The following is an 18157-nucleotide window of genomic DNA, read 5'->3' on the forward strand; positions in this document are numbered from 1 at the left end:
CCAACATTTTTTTTGGACCTAAGAACCACCCCCCCCCCCCCCGCTAATATGATAACTAAAACTGCGAACCTACCATACGTCCACAGACCGACCATTGGTTAGGAGCCACCGGGCTCAAACGATTAGTCTGGAACTGAGAGAATTCGCAACTCCGCAGCATCAGATGGGCTATTGCCAGACGGACACGGTTGGAGGCTGGCCAATGGAAGTCTGCTTCGAGCTTGAGCGACCTTTTGATGTTTTGCGAGACCGCGGTTTTCGTTCCAAATAAATAAAAATTGGCAAATAAAAAATGTGTGCAGCAGGCACTGCCACTGCGCGCTGTCACCCTCTCCACATTGTTGCTCTCCCAGGCGCTCGGTCAGCCCTCGTGTTGCACGACTCCTCGGTGCTTATTGCTTTCTGGAGTGACGTGATCGCGGGGTGACGTAATGCTTTGGGGGTGCGTCCCGCAGCCATGGTTAGGATTCTTAGATTCCGTTGGCAATGACGGTGGCTTAGAGCCAATGGGAACCATAACAAAACACTGGTAGAGGGCACTGCACATCACAGTCAAACAGGACAACCGGCGCATAATAATGGAGGCAATGCCACCGATAAAAACAACGCAAGCTTCTGGCATGAATGCAAATTCGTTTCTATTTATAGCGTTATAATACGCACAGAAACTACCGTTGGGGTAACACTATTAAAAAGTAGCATGCACCGGCAGCTAGAATTCCTAGCATCCCAAAACACCAAGGACAGCGTACTCTGTGCATTGCCAGCAATATTGATGCTGTTTCCACAACCAGCTTGAACTGGGATAGGTTATCAAGGTAAAGGGACAATTGCAGGGGCAGCCCTGCATCTTCTGAATCATGCCACTAATGGAGAAAGTGTTCTAGAAAAACCTGTTCGATGGTATGTTGGCCTCTCCCATGCTGGCCAGACATCTGGTGAGAGGTGAGAATACCCACTATTTACCACACGTATTGATGGTCTCAGCCGACGTGCCGAAGAAAGGAATAAGAATTTTTTAATTTGTTTGAGTATTTTGGTTCAATTCCAGCTCTGGGAATCAAATGGTTTATTATGATTACTGGCAGTGACAGAGCGGAGTGGGAAAGTGATGTCCCCCCTACTCTGGACCAACACACACTTGAAGGAATTTCAAAGGTAGCTCTTGCTTCGGTGGGTCATTTTATGCTCTACAAAAACTCCGAATGTATTAGTTGTTTCATAACATGACGTCAGGAGCACAAATCAGAAAAAATATGGCTTTGGCCCCTTTAGAAAGAGTACATGGAAACAACTTGTGCTTAGGGTGTCAGTATAGGGCCAGGTCTATTTTGATGTGGTTTGACCTGGTTGTAACACAATTTTTATTATAGAGATGGAACGTCTCACCCACATATACAAATAAAAATGTCCCAGTTAAATGAACTGCTGAAACAACTTAAGTGGTTTGTTACATTACAGGCTCGAGAGAGAGATCCCTACATATTTCAGACCACTTCATCCTGCAGATTATGGCTGATGATAATGCACCACAGATATGTTATTAATGAGTTCACTATTAGGTGTAAAACAACTTGTCAGCGATCATCACTACCATGAATATGAGGGCAAGGACATAACAGGTTGACAGGTCTATCTCGTGGTATATTTTTAAAGCTTATTTCCAGACTTGGCCACGCGTCTACACGGTCTATATATTTTTTATATTTAATACCGAAATTGAAAATAACATGCTGGTTCAAGTACCAAATAACTAACCATCGTAAAATATAATGCACGTTGAAGTATTTTGTAATTGAATCTAGACTTTTAAAACAAGCTCAACACAGTGGCATGCAATGCAACATGATGCAATTTACAAATGACTGTGCAATTAAAAGCAGTCTGCAGCGGAAATGTGGTGGATGTTGGTTTGTTGTAAGTGCAGCACTATATTGCCAAATAGAAATACTATATTGCAGGACTATATTGTAATACATTGCAGCCTAGCACCATGCCTTTGACATGTCCATATACAGTATCTAAATTCTAAGAAATATCAATTAGTTCGGATAATGTACTTGTAGTACGACGTTTATTAACACCGATGCGGTTAGCGACACTTTGACGTTTGCATACCTGTCAACCCCATATCAGTGCCCTTCCTTATTGCAGACCAATTCAGACCTTCTTGGTCACCCCGTGCCCTGAGAACTATCAACGTTCGTCCTACAAAGTTTCATCACAAGGGAGAAACAAACAAATCGACACAAAAATGTGCCCGTATTGAAACGGCTGTATGCCGTATTAACACGAAGACTCAATTTCCTTGTACAAGAATACGGATAAACCGTATGGGTTGACAGATATGCTTTTACCCGTGGTTGTTTCCATATTAGTACAATAACCACCCCTATATAGTATTTCTAATGTTTCTCTAACAATCACAATATGAACAGTTTTAAAAGTAATTTGTCCCCGCCGACTTTTATTTATTTAATATTGGCATTATGTAAAATTTCCTCTGAAATACGGTTATGTTTGTCAGGATTTATATTTAGTTGTAGCTTTGATTACTAAATGCGTCACTGTAGTGTGTCATTCTATTGTTTTTGTCATTGATAACCCAGATCACTTGCGAATGAGATTCACCCTGGTGTCATGACTTCTCACGTGGCTAATATACTTGAAATTGCTTCGATCTGCATCTGTCACTCTATTGACAGTGTGTCCCACATTACACATTGAGGGTGTAGTTTAATGGGGATAGCATGCCCATATATGTATTATTGATCTTTTTCTCAGCCCCCTCTAAATGGTGGAATTATGTTTTTACTAGTACAGTGTTGTAGTCAACCCAGAAAAGTCAAAACAGTATCTGTTTAGTATCATTGGTAGGCGTACCGTGTTTCAAAATCACTTCCCAAAATATATAAACATAATGCAAAGCTATATGCCTATAGCTTTGCATTATGTTTACCATCGGGGGAGTGGTGTTTTGTGCACTCATGAAGCTGACAACCTTGATTAAATTGCTGGCCACGTGGGGAGTGACATGTTAACCAACCCGGACTGACCAGCGTAGTGAAATATGGTGAAACAACCTCCATGACCAACACAGCATGGGGCAGCCTTCATCTCGCAGTGCATTTACAAAGGGCTGTGCATTATTTGAAGATTATTTTTTTGCTATCATATTTGCGCTCAGTTACATCCACCCCCCCAAAGGATACATGCAGCTGCTTGTAAGTTGTAAACAAAACTTAAAGCCCAGAAGACACATGCCAGCGGTCACATGGGACATATCACGTATGTGAGACGTGTGATGGGTGGGAAATGTGTGATGGGTGAGAAATGTTTCAGAAGTAAACGTATCGATTGCCCCTGCTGACAACTACCAAATAGCGTATAAATAGCCGCGCTGGTGACAGGTCAGCCACATCTCATGTGCCTCCCAATGTCGTACTTTGTGACCATCCCTGATTACATGTTACGTTACACCAACAACAAGTCACCTTCATCATCATCAGCCATGCTCTAGCCACTGTTGCATGAGGCCTCCTCACATCGTCGCCATCCCTCGTCGCGTGATGATGCCATCGTGTATTACCGTAATGCTTCTCCGCACCAGCTGATCTCATCTCCACGACGGCCCTTCTGTCGGTTGGCGTGCTCCCTCCTTTAGCTTCCATTCCACCACCACTCTCGTCCTTCGATCATCCCTTCTCAGCAATGTCTCCTGCCCAAGCCCACTTAGGTTCCTTAACAGTTAACATGATGCCCCCCCACCCACCCAGCCCTCCTCGTTCCCTTTACCCCCTTACATAAGTTATCCCCCCCCCCCGATCCTTCCCTCCCCATATTAACTCTCATGTTCTCGCTCGGGGTCCTCACTTGGTGGGGCAGTGAGCCCAATGTCTCCCCCTTCCTGAAACTCAGGCGCACTCAGCCTGGGATTGTGTCCGCGGGGTTACTGTGCCCCATCCACTCCCTGCGACACGGGTTGTGCTCCGTACCATCCTCATGTTGAGTTACAATCAAAACAAGACCAGTTAACATGATGTAACAATTTGTATCAGAGAGTTCGTGCTCTCATCCAAATGTAAAGGCTTATACGCTGTACAAACTGAAGCCTTCAGAGTTAATTAGTAAAACTAAAATTAAACCCGGTAACAAAATGCGAACAACTACACTCCGATTTTCAGCACTAGGAGCTTCCAAAACACAGTCACGATTTCACATTATAGATTCCATTCATGAAACAAAAAATCGAGATGTTAGAGCTCATAGTTTAAGCGCATTAATTAAATACACAACACTATCCTAGCCCAAACATGCTTTGGCCAACTTACGCATCTACTACTTTATTACACTGACGTAAAATATTAATCGCATCTCATCATTGAATGGTTTACATGTGGGCTGAACGAATGACAAATGAGTGGGAATTTTTATTTGCCTTAGGTGGCATTACGCTTGTTCACGTAACAAAACTTTCTGTAACTTTCTTCTAAATGCCAAATGTTTAAAGCTGAAGGAATTAGGAACCTGTCAGTAGTGATAAAATCTGATTTAAAATTACGTTCGATTGTGTAGTCATAATGTACTTTTTTCATAAATTGACAAATAGTTAATGTAGATAAAATGGCATTTTTTAAATTTAGCTTATGAATAATTTACATATCGACACGATCTATCTCAAAATAAACTCTTGAACATAATATTGGCAGTGAAAGCCTACGTATACAATTGATGATAAAATCATTTTAAATCACCATTAAATAGCACGGAAAGATCGCGTGGTTCCGTGTCGATTGCGTTTGTAATGCCAATTAAAACAGCTGCACACAACTCTCGCGTTTCGCAGACAGATCCATCCTATTCATCCAGCTTTTATGTTTTGCAGTTGCACTGCTGAGCAAAAGTGAACTTAGCTCTTCGATGTTATCAGGTTGTACCGTGCGGTGTCCAACGTATCCTCGAACTGAATAGAATTTTAACTGAAAACAAAAATCACTTTCTGAAGATGCTGCCAGCATGCTGCGTGAAACGTCTGTCATCGCGCGGAACAATGCACGGCAAACGACCCGAAAACACATCGGAGAACTGTAGGGCACAAACGATTAAAAATGATAATCTCATGTTTGATTTTCTATCGCGTTGTTAATGCAAATTGCATCTCATGATCAGTGAGGAGCCGGACAAGCTGGAAGGCTGCCAGACGGTGAGCCGGCACCAACAATTGCTCTGCAGTTCTCTCTATATTAAGATGTTTCAGCCAATTAGTTTATATGTGTGGGAGGAAACCGGAGCACACGAGTTGCGAGGGGACAACGCTCTATCGCATACAGAAGGGACAGATCATATGAGTCCGCCATGTACTCTACTGCCCTCCCCTGGCGAGCCAGCGCATGGCACCTCATCGACACCCGCGGGAAGGGAGATTCACAAAGTGTGTGCGTCTCCACCAACCCTCGCCTCCACAGTGAATATGAGGCATCTCATGGCTGGTGTGAAGGTGGTGGCTTCATTCCACTTGCAAGAGGGGTTTGGGAAGGGGGACGATTGTGTTTAAGCCCCCACACTCCCCACCTTTTCTCGTGTCTAAAATGCTCTGCTCACCTCATGCCTCTGGTCGTCATCTCGGTTGTCACAACCGCCCAGAGGCCTCCCGAATGTTGAACTTCTTTCGCACCGTACGTAGCCAACCCGTGCTCATCGGGACGCGGGGGAGAGATCTGCGAGTAACCTACCTCCTCCGGACCGGGAGTTGGGGGTGAAACAAACGGATGGAGGCGGACACTCGACGGCCGCGCAGTCCCAAGAAGGCAGAGCGCCACGTGACAACCACGTGGCAACCAGCCAATTTAATTGCCCGACGTTGCAAGAATTGAGGGCGACACTACCAGCACACCGTTGCCCTGCCGTTGTCCATCCGGTCACGGAGTGCATCAGGGTCATCTCCGTCACGGCCAGTCGAAGGGGACACGTGTCGGTTCGTCTGGTCAGTCGTGACCCCGCAGGAGGAATTCGACAACTCGGTGGCACGTGGGCACTGTGGCTAGCGCAACGAGCGCCTCTCCCGTCGGCTGTGTGTTTACAGATGATGGTGATGATGAGTGTGACTTCGATTGTGACGAATATTGCGGTATCCATGGGTTTTTTTTTTAATCACAGGTTGTCTTGTAAAAACATATTCACTGCAGTACTGTGATATATTTGAAGGGGAGTCAATGGCATTGTGTTCATTGTGTAAAGGAGAGCCGACACAAGATTGCAGGGGTTTCGTCTTTTAATCCTTTTCTCCCATCCACACCTGTCCCCAGCCGTCCCAATCTCGTTCCCACCAAAGCCCCCTCTTCCCGCCCGTTCTCCCCTTATATCTCCTCGATGACCCCTCCCACTAACCCTCCTATTGGTGGGGATCCTTCCCCTGACACCCCTACAATCGTTTGCCATGTAAATAATACAGCGCGAATAAATATGGGCCAAAAACTACGTCTTTCTCATTTATGCATTCACTCGCATCCGTATTGTCCCGAAATGCTACTTAACACCATAGACCAATTGTTCCATTGCAATATGCAACAGCACAGAACTAGGTGACGTATCCAACCCGCTGGGGGACAAGCTATAGGCGGACATGTGGACTCGATGTTGCCCCGTTATGTCAGAGGCTGGATAATGTTATGGTTTCATTACATTACATGAATGTCTGTGGCCGTATTTATTGACGGACTTTATTTAATTTATCTTATAGCACTTTGGGCTGTTTTTTGCAGGCAGTTCCGCAGTGGGGGGCTCGTGCGAAGAACGCGTTGAGAGCTCTTGCTCGTGTGCACATTGCCATCGCCTGCAACTTTCGCTGCTCTCCACGTCCCTGGACCAGTCGTCGTCCCTGTGGGAGAGTTGCCCTTTCTGCTCGATCGTGGGCCTTCCCGGCCACAGCCAAAGTCCGTCTGGACAGCTCAGGTGTGCGATCACCCGTGGCAAACGACAGCTGCCGTGCACGAAGCAAGCGACTTGGACGCAAAGGTAAAACGCACGCGCACGCGTGACTGTTTGTGCGAATGTCAGATTTGAGAACGTCCATGGAAAGTGCGCAGCTGCTGAATAGTCCACTGGGCCGTGGCGGGCAATCGGTCAGGGCGGACGTGTGGCGTAAGGTCTCGTGGTGGATTGAGCAAAACGGCATTGTGGTCGCTAAAATAGCCTCACTTGTTCATACGAGCTCACTGCTGCTGCTCCTGCTGATGTTGTTGTTGCTGCTTCCGTGTGCTGTGTGCTGTTTGAGCCGTGCATTATTTCCCCTCATTGATGTTGCCCATGTGATGTGTTTGGAAAGAGGATCGTGGAAGACAGCTCAATGCTGGGTCTGTGACAATGCGCGTCTGCAGGCGCGTGGCTGCTCGTGTCCGAGTGCGCTGCAGTGATTTAGTACGATGCCGTGTGCTATATTTGATCCATTTGAAGTTTGCGTGTGGGTGTGAAGACTCCATGATCTGCTATCAGATGTTTACCAAGTCACACAATGTCCCCCCTGTTTGATGGATTAACCTTTCAGAGAACACTTTGTTCTCATAGGCTCTTTTTTCTTTCCCCACGCTTGTTATAACCTTGATCAATTAAATAAACGTTGTTAGCTCTTCACTCATAATCAACGTTTTTGGGTTTAGATCGCGTTATTTATAAATGTGTCGTAACCCTCCACCACCCGACACGGCCAATCAGTAAAAAAAAGTGTCATAAAAGACAAATAGTTCACTGCTTTAGCCCACCGGTGTTTTGAAGCGTGAAACCACAACATTTACAATTTTTGAGTACGACGTTTCGCTGGTAATCGCTTCCAGCATCATCGGGCAATTCTGGCGAATTGCCGATGATGCTGTTACAACATTTAAAGCGCTGTTTGTTGCTGGCTGATTGACATGTTGGGGCTATGTTCAGCAATTGTGTAAAACAAATACTATCCTAATCATGGTCAGCACTCAAAGGCACAACCAAAAACTCATCAGGCAGACTAAAATTACATAGACTGTTGTAAACAAAACATATTATATACTTATAGAGTAGCGTCAAAAAAATTCATTGTTATGAACTGCATACAATATGCATTATTGTGGAGACGTATGGGTGAAACCATTCATAAGCAGTACACAGTTATGTGCTTCCACATGTAAATTAAATACATTTAATTCTTTCCAGACCAGTTCATATGTGGAGGAACAGAACAGACTTCTACTTAAAAAGAAATTACATTTAGATGCATATTAATAGAGCTTTAAAAATGTTCACTATGATCAGGCACCAAAGAGAATATTGGGAGTAGATTCCCAGTAATGTAGAGTAAATGAAAGAATGTTTATCACATTTAACACAAATGTGTAGTACTGTTCTACAACTGACAACATAACAGCATGTACACATCACGATGTCAACTTCAAACACACCGCACAGTGTCCGCTCACTCTCGTAGAGAGATAACGAGTTAGAGGCTCGAGGAAGATGTTATTGATCAATTAATGAATGCTTACATGCGGGAGGGAACCAGAGGCACATGGAGAAACACTATTCCAGACAGAGAGATGGAGTAAATCTAAATACCATGACTCCTCTACTTACGAACATTCGACTTACGATCTTTCAGAGATACGAACAAAACCTGTCCATATGTCCAGTTGCCTGTTCGGACCCGTAAGTCGTAAGTTCAACCGCCGCGCAATAGATGGCGGTGGTGGCATCTACATCTGCAGAACGTGAAGAACCAGTGGCATCTACATCTACAGGAGATTATACAACTTTTAAAACTATTCCATGTGTTTAGTGCACACGCCGTAGAACGCGTTTGGAATCGACTGGAGTAAAGTTGGACTTACGAACAAATCGACTTACAAACAGACCTCTGGAACCTCGTCCGTTTGTCAGGAGACGAGTCCCTGTATTCGTTCTACTGCCTTCTCCTGGCGAGCCAGGGTTATGGCTCCTTCCTCGAGGCCAACGGACAGGGAGCTTCACGACATTTGTATGATCCAGATTTGAAGCTTTCGTGACTGCAAGTATTCACTATTATTATTTTTTATATTTACTTTGATTCATTTTGATTTTTTACCTACGTGACTTTACCGAAAGAACCTAAGAATTTGTATGATCCACCAAGTCTCGCTGCTGCCTCCACAATGCTGGTATCACGGGAGTGTGCCTACAGCGGCCCTGGCTGCTCAGGAGTAAAAACATCGATGAGGAACTTGCAAACAACTGGCCGTCATTGCCAACAAACGGCACAGTGATTCCATTGGGTGTGTCCAGATGTCTCGTGACCGCCAATGCATTGACCCCGAACATTTTTTCCCTTTCATTATTTATATTTTAAATTAACCTTAGTTTACATCTTCTTGGTTCTTTCGGTAAAGTCACGTAGAATGGAAAGTAATAAAATAATAAAATAAAACATAATAAAATAATTCTCACGACGTTTTGGCCACAACGCAAGCAGCCGTCCTCAGGTGAAGACCAGGTGAAGACCAGGTCTGTCGGGGAGACAGCGTCTGAATCTTCACCTGAGGACGGCTGCTTGCGTTGTGGCCGAAACGTCGTGAGAATTATTTTATTATGTTTTATTTTATTATTTCCATTCTACGTGACTTTACCGAAAGAACCAATAAGAGGAATCCCTGCAGTCACGAAAGCTTTAAATCGAAACTTACTTTAACTGTCGATCATTACATGGGGGACACAAGTCATCTGGACCACCCTGTAGAATATGAAGGAATAACGATCTGGTTTTCAAAGTGGACTGCCCCCTAACACACAGGTTTTTTTCACAGCCAATTTAACGATTCATAATCGATTTCTGGGTTAGGCCACATAATGGGCCGGCCAAAATATTATATCGGAAGATCCTCCGTCACTCGATGTAGCCAAACAAATAAAATTGTCACGTGAACAGTGTGTCAGCTCACTGTGAATAACACTTCTCAAAACCAACTTAAGCAATTAGAAACCATTTAAACGCGACTGTTTTATTTAAACTCTGAGCCCTAATTGTCTTACACTCAACGGAAGCCCCCTCGTTGCTGTATTACACTCTGGGCGAGGTTCGGAGCGTGTGTGCAGGTGTCCGTTGTGTCATGTTGTACAGCGATCTCGCTCAATTATCCATTACATTTTACGCATTCTTTTCAAATGGCCGGCCCAGTGGTTCACGCACTGTGCTACGAACCCAGAAGTTCGAGTTCGATTACCAACCACAACACACACCAGTGGCATCTGTCTCCACGCTGCCCTGTCTCCACCCTGCCCTGTCTCCACGCTGCCCTGTCTCCACGCTCTCCCTGTCTCCACGCTGCCCTATCTCCACGCTGCCCTGTCTCCACCCTGCCCTGTCTCCACGCTGCCCTGTCTCCACGCTCTCCCTGTCTCCACGCTGCCCTGTCTCCACGCTGCCCTGTCTCCACGCTGCCCTGTCTCCACGCTGCCCTGTCTCCACGCTCTCCCTGTCTCCACGCTGCCCTATCTCCACGCTGCCCTGTCTCCACGCTGCCCTATCTCCACGCTCTCACTGTCTCCACCCTGCCCTGTCTCCACGCTGCCCCGTCTCCACGCTGCCCCGTCTCCACGCTCTCCCTGTCTCCACGCTGCCCTGTCTCCACGCTCTCCCTGTCTCCACGCTGCCCTGTCTCCACCCTGCCCTGTCTCCACGCTGCCCCGTCTCCACGCTGCCCCGTCTCCACGTTCTCCCTGTCTCCACGCTGCGCTGTCTCCACGCTGCCCTGTCTCCACACTGCCCTGTCTCCACGCTGCCCCGTCTCCACGCTGCCCTGTCTCCACGCTCTCCCTGTCTCCACGCTGCCCTGTCTCCACGTTGCTCTGTCTCCACGCTGCCCCGTCCTGCGCCATCTCTCTTTCCGCTCCTCAGGCCACCGTGTCCGATCGCCCCCCCCCCACCTCCTCTTCTTCTTCTGCCTTCCTCTTGATCTCTGTCCTTCCACTTTCATCAGTCGCCACCTTCTGACCCACGCAGTTTTCCTGTCGCCTCTCCACATGACCGAGCCACACACAGAGGCTTTTCTTTCTCTCATCTTCTCTGTGATTTCTACCACCTTGATTCTTCCTCTCACTTCTTAATTTCTCACCCCCGTGTCCTTCCTTGTCAAACCCAACATCCACCGCAACATCCTCATCTCTGTGACTGCCAAAGCTTGGTCCTCCCTCTTTCTCGTGCCCCAGCAGCACTCGGCAAATACAACAGCACCGGCCTCACCACCGAAAGAAACTTGCACTCTTTGGGCAAATATATAGGATGAACAGCAACAGGAGCATTAAAAGTGTGCTGTTGTTCGGAAAAATGGAAGGAATCGGAAAGAGATGAAGACCTCAAAGAGAATGGCTTGACAACGACGTAGGAGATTGGTGCTACAAAGATGTTGCGCGACTTGAGCATAGTGGCACAAGACAGGGGAAATTGGAAACAAATTATGAAATGTGCAGTGGATACCTACGAGATATCTGCCCATGGATCGTGAGCATGAATGGTTTTCTGTAAGTATATATATTTAAAGTATATTTATGAATGCGTCATTGCATCAATACATACAAAATACGACAATTCGCATTGCACTCTGCAGTTGTGAATGGGTGCAGGATGTATAGTTTTACAGCAGATGGCAGCAGAGATGTACGCAGTTTAATAACCAGTGCCACTTGCATGTGCGTACATTAAAGTGCCTTTACAACACGGTATTGTATGCCGCACAAACATAACATACTCCGTACGTCAATGAGCATAAACCATCACACAAACTCCGGTCATCCTCGCAGAGGCTTTTGGGTTGCCATCGAACAAAGACGGTCCACTGCATCGCGCGCTTTCAAATGCGCTTCTGCGGCCGTCTGGAACGCTCTTCCTTCCGATATTAGGACGCCACTCTGGAGTTCGGCACTTTTAAATCATCATCTAGATTGACAAACTCTTGATTGTTCTTGCCCCGCCCCTCAGATTCGCACAGTTGGCTATGTACGGTGCGAAAGAAGTTCAACACACATACATGTGCTATGAAGAAGGCCACTTACCTGAAATGTCACCTATGATATAGTTCCCATTTTAAGGCCACCACAGTATTATTGACCAATGTGTTGAATTTTTTTTTTTCGTTTCATATTGAGCATGGTTGACCCATATCCCTGGCAAGTACATGTTTCTGCCTGATGCTGTGTACACTTGCTGTACTCTATGGGCAGGGATCAGCACGAGTATGCAGCTTGTTCGTGGTGGAAGAATGTCGTATTCGCTCACCGTAATATACCTCGCAAAATCGCCTTCCGCTATCCCCACACAGCACACTTCTGTGCTGTGCATTCATAACACAGGAATTAATTAACGCAAGAGTGATCATTAAATTGGGGTGCACCAAACAAGCACTTTAAACCTCATGGCCAACTATCACATACTTAAATATTTGGCGTAATTTTAATGCAGAACCGAATAGCAATTTAATTAAAATTATTTTAATAAACTGTCAAGTTTCTGTGCTTTGCTTTGTCTCTGTCCACTCATTGGCTGTGTCTCTCTGTCTTTTTGCGTCAAATTTTTACGTGTATTTCAGTGTCGTTGTCTCTGTATGTGTCTGTCTCATATATTCCTTCTATCTAATCTTTCTATAGATCCTCCTTTGTCTCCCTCTGTCTCTTCCCTTTATCAAGGCCCCTAATAATTGTCCTGGCCTAGGAACCCTAACTAACCCAAATTTTTGTAGAAAGTTTTACGCGAGTGTGGAATTGAGATTAAAAATGGTCCTTGAAAAAGTAGCCTAAGAATGGCTTATCAGTACCAACCAGGGTGGCATGTGCTGACAACGATTATCATGACACATTTGATCTCTAGATCACAATTATTTATGATAGCAAGTGCACAGTGCAAGCTGTTTATGATAATTGTTGTCCTTAAAATAGTCGCATCGTGTGTTTTACGCACAGTATTGTTTTGGAAGCTATACAACCGAATGTGATATGACATCTACAGAATGCGAACATAAATATGAAGAGTGTCTTTGAAATGGACAGTATCTGTGCCAAGCCTTCTGCCCATGGTGGATACTATCCATGGCAGATGTTGCCCGTGGTGGACACTGGTAGCATTTACCACCCGAGGTAGTTATACTGATCAACCCCCTTGGCTGATGGGCTAAAACACGCGCGCACACACATTAAATAAGGATGGAATGGGCTGCCATACCCTCTCGGCGCAAGCCATGCCCAAAATCGCGATTGAGATGAAGTTGTACAATGGAGAAGGTTTAGCATCGATGGGTTATCAACTTGGTTTTTGCCCTGATCCCACCCACTTTGAACCATTCTGCTGCATAAGTGTGAAGAGCGTCGGTGCAATTGGTTGCGTCAATGTGCTATTCCGCAAAAGCGTGGCGTAATAAAGGCTGAAGTAGTAGCTGCATGGAACAGTCTTCGCATGCTCCTGCAGAGTGGGATATGGCACGCAACTTTTTCAAGAGCATCACCCGCTTGCTCAAGCCCCTTCTCGAGAACTCCTCGCCAAGGTAAGAATGCAACATTGTGGACACGAGCGTGCGGAGATGCCAAGGACGAGGTGAACACACATTTACTGTAGGTAATTGTGGGGATGATGCGATATTAATTTTGTATGCATTATGTTGAACGTCTTTTGCGCCGTACATAATCAACGGTGCTAATTTAGCCAGTTGGTTGCGTCTGGTGACGGAAGCAGAGGCGTACGCTGTTTGGCAACATTGGGGGTGTTGAGTGAAAATGTTGATGAGCAATTCGTGTGAAATACCTGTAAGTGAAATACTTTTTTCTATATATAGTTTAAACATGTGCTGTTAAAATAGCAGATGGGTTTGTGAATGGGCCAGTGTAGCTGCGACGCCTCTTGCTGCACACGTGTTATAATACTTGGCTTTGTATCGGAACATTGCACGGAGTTCCTCAACCGAGTGACGGCCATCGTGTTCGTCTAGACCAGGGGTCGGCAACCTACGGCTCCGGAGCCGCATGCGGCTCTTTACGGGCTGCTTCTTGACGATATGTACGTATATACAGTATGTACTCAGATGCATTGCGGCTCTTGAAATACTGCATTTTGTACCGAATTGGAAAGAAATGGCTCTTCTTGTTATTTTGGTTGCCGACCCCTGGTCTAGACGAACACGTCTTCACCCAGGTACAACACCTTATTTGTTACTGCTGTGTCCAGTATTGAACAAACAAGAAACAAGGAATAACGAAGGCGGTGGTCAGACAGGTTGGCATGATTTTTTAAAAATCTATTTTATGTGAGGTTCTTCTTTTATGGCTGGGATCCTGCGTTAATAAAATAGAATAACAATGTAGAGCCCATCCTCAAGCTACGGCCCACTGTCAATTAAAATGCATCGCTGTATCATTATCTTAACAGGGTCTATCAGCAGGTTCTCATCAGAAAAATCGACACAAATTAAAGTCACAGTGCACGGCCCTCTTTGTCAATGCACTGCTGGATGAAGGGCCTCCCCGTGAGGATTGCTCGACCACAATTCACCACGAGTGTCATTGCGAGTTTGCTGAGCCGGGTGGTTGTGGCCAAGACCAGTTCGAACAAAAAACCACACCTGTCACTGAAGTCAATCTCCCTGGCCAGGAGTCAAATTCGAGTTAACAGGGCACATGGCGGGGTCGTGCTAACCTCTGCAATCTTCGCCGCCGCAACCACAGTAGGGATGTAGGTGTAGGGGGTGGGGTGGATTAAAGAGGACTTTTTTTCTCTTCAGAATATGACGCAGGCCGCTAATGTGCTGCAGAACACTTAAACGCGAGCGCTGCAGTTCCCCCAATAAACATTAACGTCAGACGCTGTTCTACTAAATGAGGCAATGTTCCCCAGCACAGAATTAGTCTCCGCACGCAAACAACGCGCATCACTGTGTCGCGAAGCCACAAGGTATAATAATAATATAACAATCTAGTGGCGCTGCTTGTGCTCCGAGCACACACAGATATTAAATAAATGCACATTTTCTGAACCACAAATTATGTGCAATGCATCTATTGTATATCCTGATGTATGACGATTGCTTGTAATAGTGCTTGGATAGTGTTGTGATGGGCGACCACCAGGCATAGGTTGCAGGGCTACATGCCGAGCAGTGCAGCAATTTCCACGATGTAGTTGTACTGCACTTCTATACTCCCACATCAATGCTCCCTACCTTCACCTACCCGCACTGCCCAGTGTGGTGGAATCCAGCCCAAATAACTCACTCAGGGAGGGGGGGATTCACCATCAGCGGACCAACTAAAGCGCTGCAACTTGTTATGAGCCTTAACTTAGTTGTTCAGCCGGGAGGAGTCGTTAGATGCGCTCCGAATCCAATCGCAGTTGGCTTCTTGTGCCTCGAGCTTTGCCCAATAGGAACGGAGCCAAGAATACCCCGCGACGTAAAATGAAAATCGGAAGCAGCGGACCCGCTTGCAATTTGGCTCGGTGTTCCGCAGTCGTGCCGAGGAGTTCGGTGTCCCGGATCGGCCGGGTGGGGGGCTGGGTGGGGGTCCAGTCGCACACAACGAGCGCCGGCGGAGCGGAGCTTTAGGAGTAAATGCGGCAGCGTGGCCAGGGCCGACTTAGCGAAGGGCGGGTTTATTTGGACTGGATCCCACCACACTGGGCAGTGCGGGTAGGTGAAGGTAGGGAGCATTGATGTGCGAGTATAGAAGTGCAGTACAACTACATCGTGGAAATTGCTGCTTTAAGGCTCGGCAACCCATGGCCTCGGATTTTGAGACCCTCCACCACCCCCATCACCCCCACCACCCCACTATTGTTTTTGTTTTATGCAGCTTTGTGAACGTTTGAATTTCAATACTCTGCATTACTATTGCACTGTAACGAATTCTGTTGGTAATGTGATGGTGTTTGCTGCTATTAAGTCACCTCGTGATGAGCCACTTTGTTTAGGTATCATTTGTGGCCAGGCCGCTTCCGTAAAATAAGTTAATAGCTCAGTGGACTTTACCTGGTAAGATAACAATATAGTTCAGTTGTATTTGTATATATTCTATACTTTGCACTCCGATCTTTTGTGTTTCTGTGTTGTTTGTTGTTGTAACGTTCTGACCCGCCCCTACTGGACATCTGTGAAAAAGAGCTTCATAGCTCATCGGATTCCTCCAATCTAAATCAATATTCTGATTCTGATGTGCATTATCTTGGACAATGCAGATCTCCTCGTGTGCATATCGACATCAAATCCCTAGCACCTTCCAGTCTTAAATCGAGACGGCCACTCTAGAAGGCACCGCTCGACGCTTCTGTCAGCCGAACAGGACCCTTGAACCACCCAAAGACAGGAGACGTGGGGTGGGGAGGTTACGGTGGAGTTCCCAACAAGAACCGCACTGAAGACCTGGCAAAGGAGCAGCTCTGGGTCGTCTCTGCAGCCCTGACGACGGTGGGGACCTCTCCCAAGCGCGTCTCAACAACAACAGCACGTGGAGGAAGACGGTCTGCGGGATATTTTCTCCATTGATGGAAGAGGTGCTACCCATCAGGCGTATCTCGATGATCACTGCTCCAATACAACGCACGTGCTCTGGTGGAACGAGCGGTCTCCACCCAGCTACCCCAATACAACACACGGACTCCTGTGGAACAAGCAGATTCCACTCAGCTACCCCAATACAACGAGCGGAGTTCACTCAGCTTCCACCCCGGATGCAGTGGATTGGCTTACAAAATAAAAATTACAATTATATCCTGATGATTTTTTTTTCAAACGCCATATGAAAGAAGATCTGCGAGTGTATGAATTATATTGGCATCCAGCCACATCCATTTCACCTTAATATGTCCTCATGATACTACTGCAAGTGGTGTGTTGGTATACAGGGAACGATAAGACAGGATTAGTATGGATGTGGGGTAGCTTGTAGTCTCGTGGAAGTGCCGAATGCTGATAATCCCTACACTAGGAACCGGCCCAGCAGCGTTATGAAAAATATCGAGTGAGACATTAAGCCCCTTTGACATTACAAGGGAGCTATGTGCTAAAGCGTATTTTTTTTTTACTTTAATGTTGAGTTACAATTCGTATCTCTTTTTAAAACCGGATCTGAAATTATCAAGCATTTTAAAATGCATTGTTTGGCATTGGGCGTGCAATGGTGGTGGTGGTGGTGAAACATTAAAGCAAAATGAAGTTAATATATTGTTGGTGATGTATATCTGTTGGGCTCCCTGGAAGTGCACTTGGAAGGAAAACGAACCCAATCAGGCAACTGAGTTGAAGATCCGCATCCTGGCATGGTTCAAGCACGGAGCCTCTTTCCTTCTGTGCTAGGTTGGGCATTCAGACACGAGTGCAGTGGGGGGAGAAGCGCTGTGCCGTGTCGTGGTTTCTGTGTTGGTGGCCTCAAGGTGCACGTGGCCTGGCACAAGCGTCGTGGTGACGTCACCGCCACTTAATGGCGAATGGCGGTTGTTGTTGTGTTGGTGTGGTGCTGTGTGTGTGGTGCTGTGTGTGTGGTGCTGTGTGTGTGGTGCTGTGTGTGTGGTGCTGTGTGTGTGGTGCTGTATGTGTGGTGCTGTGTGTGGGGAGCGGTTAGCGCTACGCTGCGCTACGAACCCGGCGACCCGAGTTCGGTTCCCGCTCAGGACCACCAACACCATTGACGATTATCGGAACGGGTCCTGGGCCTCCCCTAGGTCGACTCAGCCTCAAATGAGTATCCGGTGCAGTGTGTAAACATCGCCACTCGGGAGACAAAGGCCGACTAGGTGTGATGCTGGCCACCCATCCCCTTGTGTGCCGTGCCAGCCTTCATAGGCGCTCACTAACAGCACTTACACCTACAGTATTTCAAGGCTATACGGGGGGATATTTGTCTTCGATGTGTGTTTGTATGAGTGTTGTAGCCGCGGGTGTTGACACCCTGGCATCCCTTGCAAACGAGATGTCCCATATATAAGAATATGTTTTACCTTTTCTGTCAATAAAACAGGAGGTGTTAAGATGTTCAAACACCAAACAGAAACCTTTTACAAGGAATCATGTCCGCATTAGCCACACGTACTTCTGGCGAACATGCAAACAAAAACATGCTCTGGTAGTATTTGCAGTCTTTGGAACTGATTGGTCTGAACCAGAGACAGCCTTCTTCAGGCCCTAGTCTC

Source organism: Lethenteron reissneri, chromosome 47, assembly GCF_015708825.2.
Source record: "Lethenteron reissneri isolate LAM-NWPU_2019-01 chromosome 47, ASM1570882v1, whole genome shotgun sequence".
Taxonomy (NCBI): domain Eukaryota; kingdom Metazoa; phylum Chordata; class Hyperoartia; order Petromyzontiformes; family Petromyzontidae; genus Lethenteron; species Lethenteron reissneri.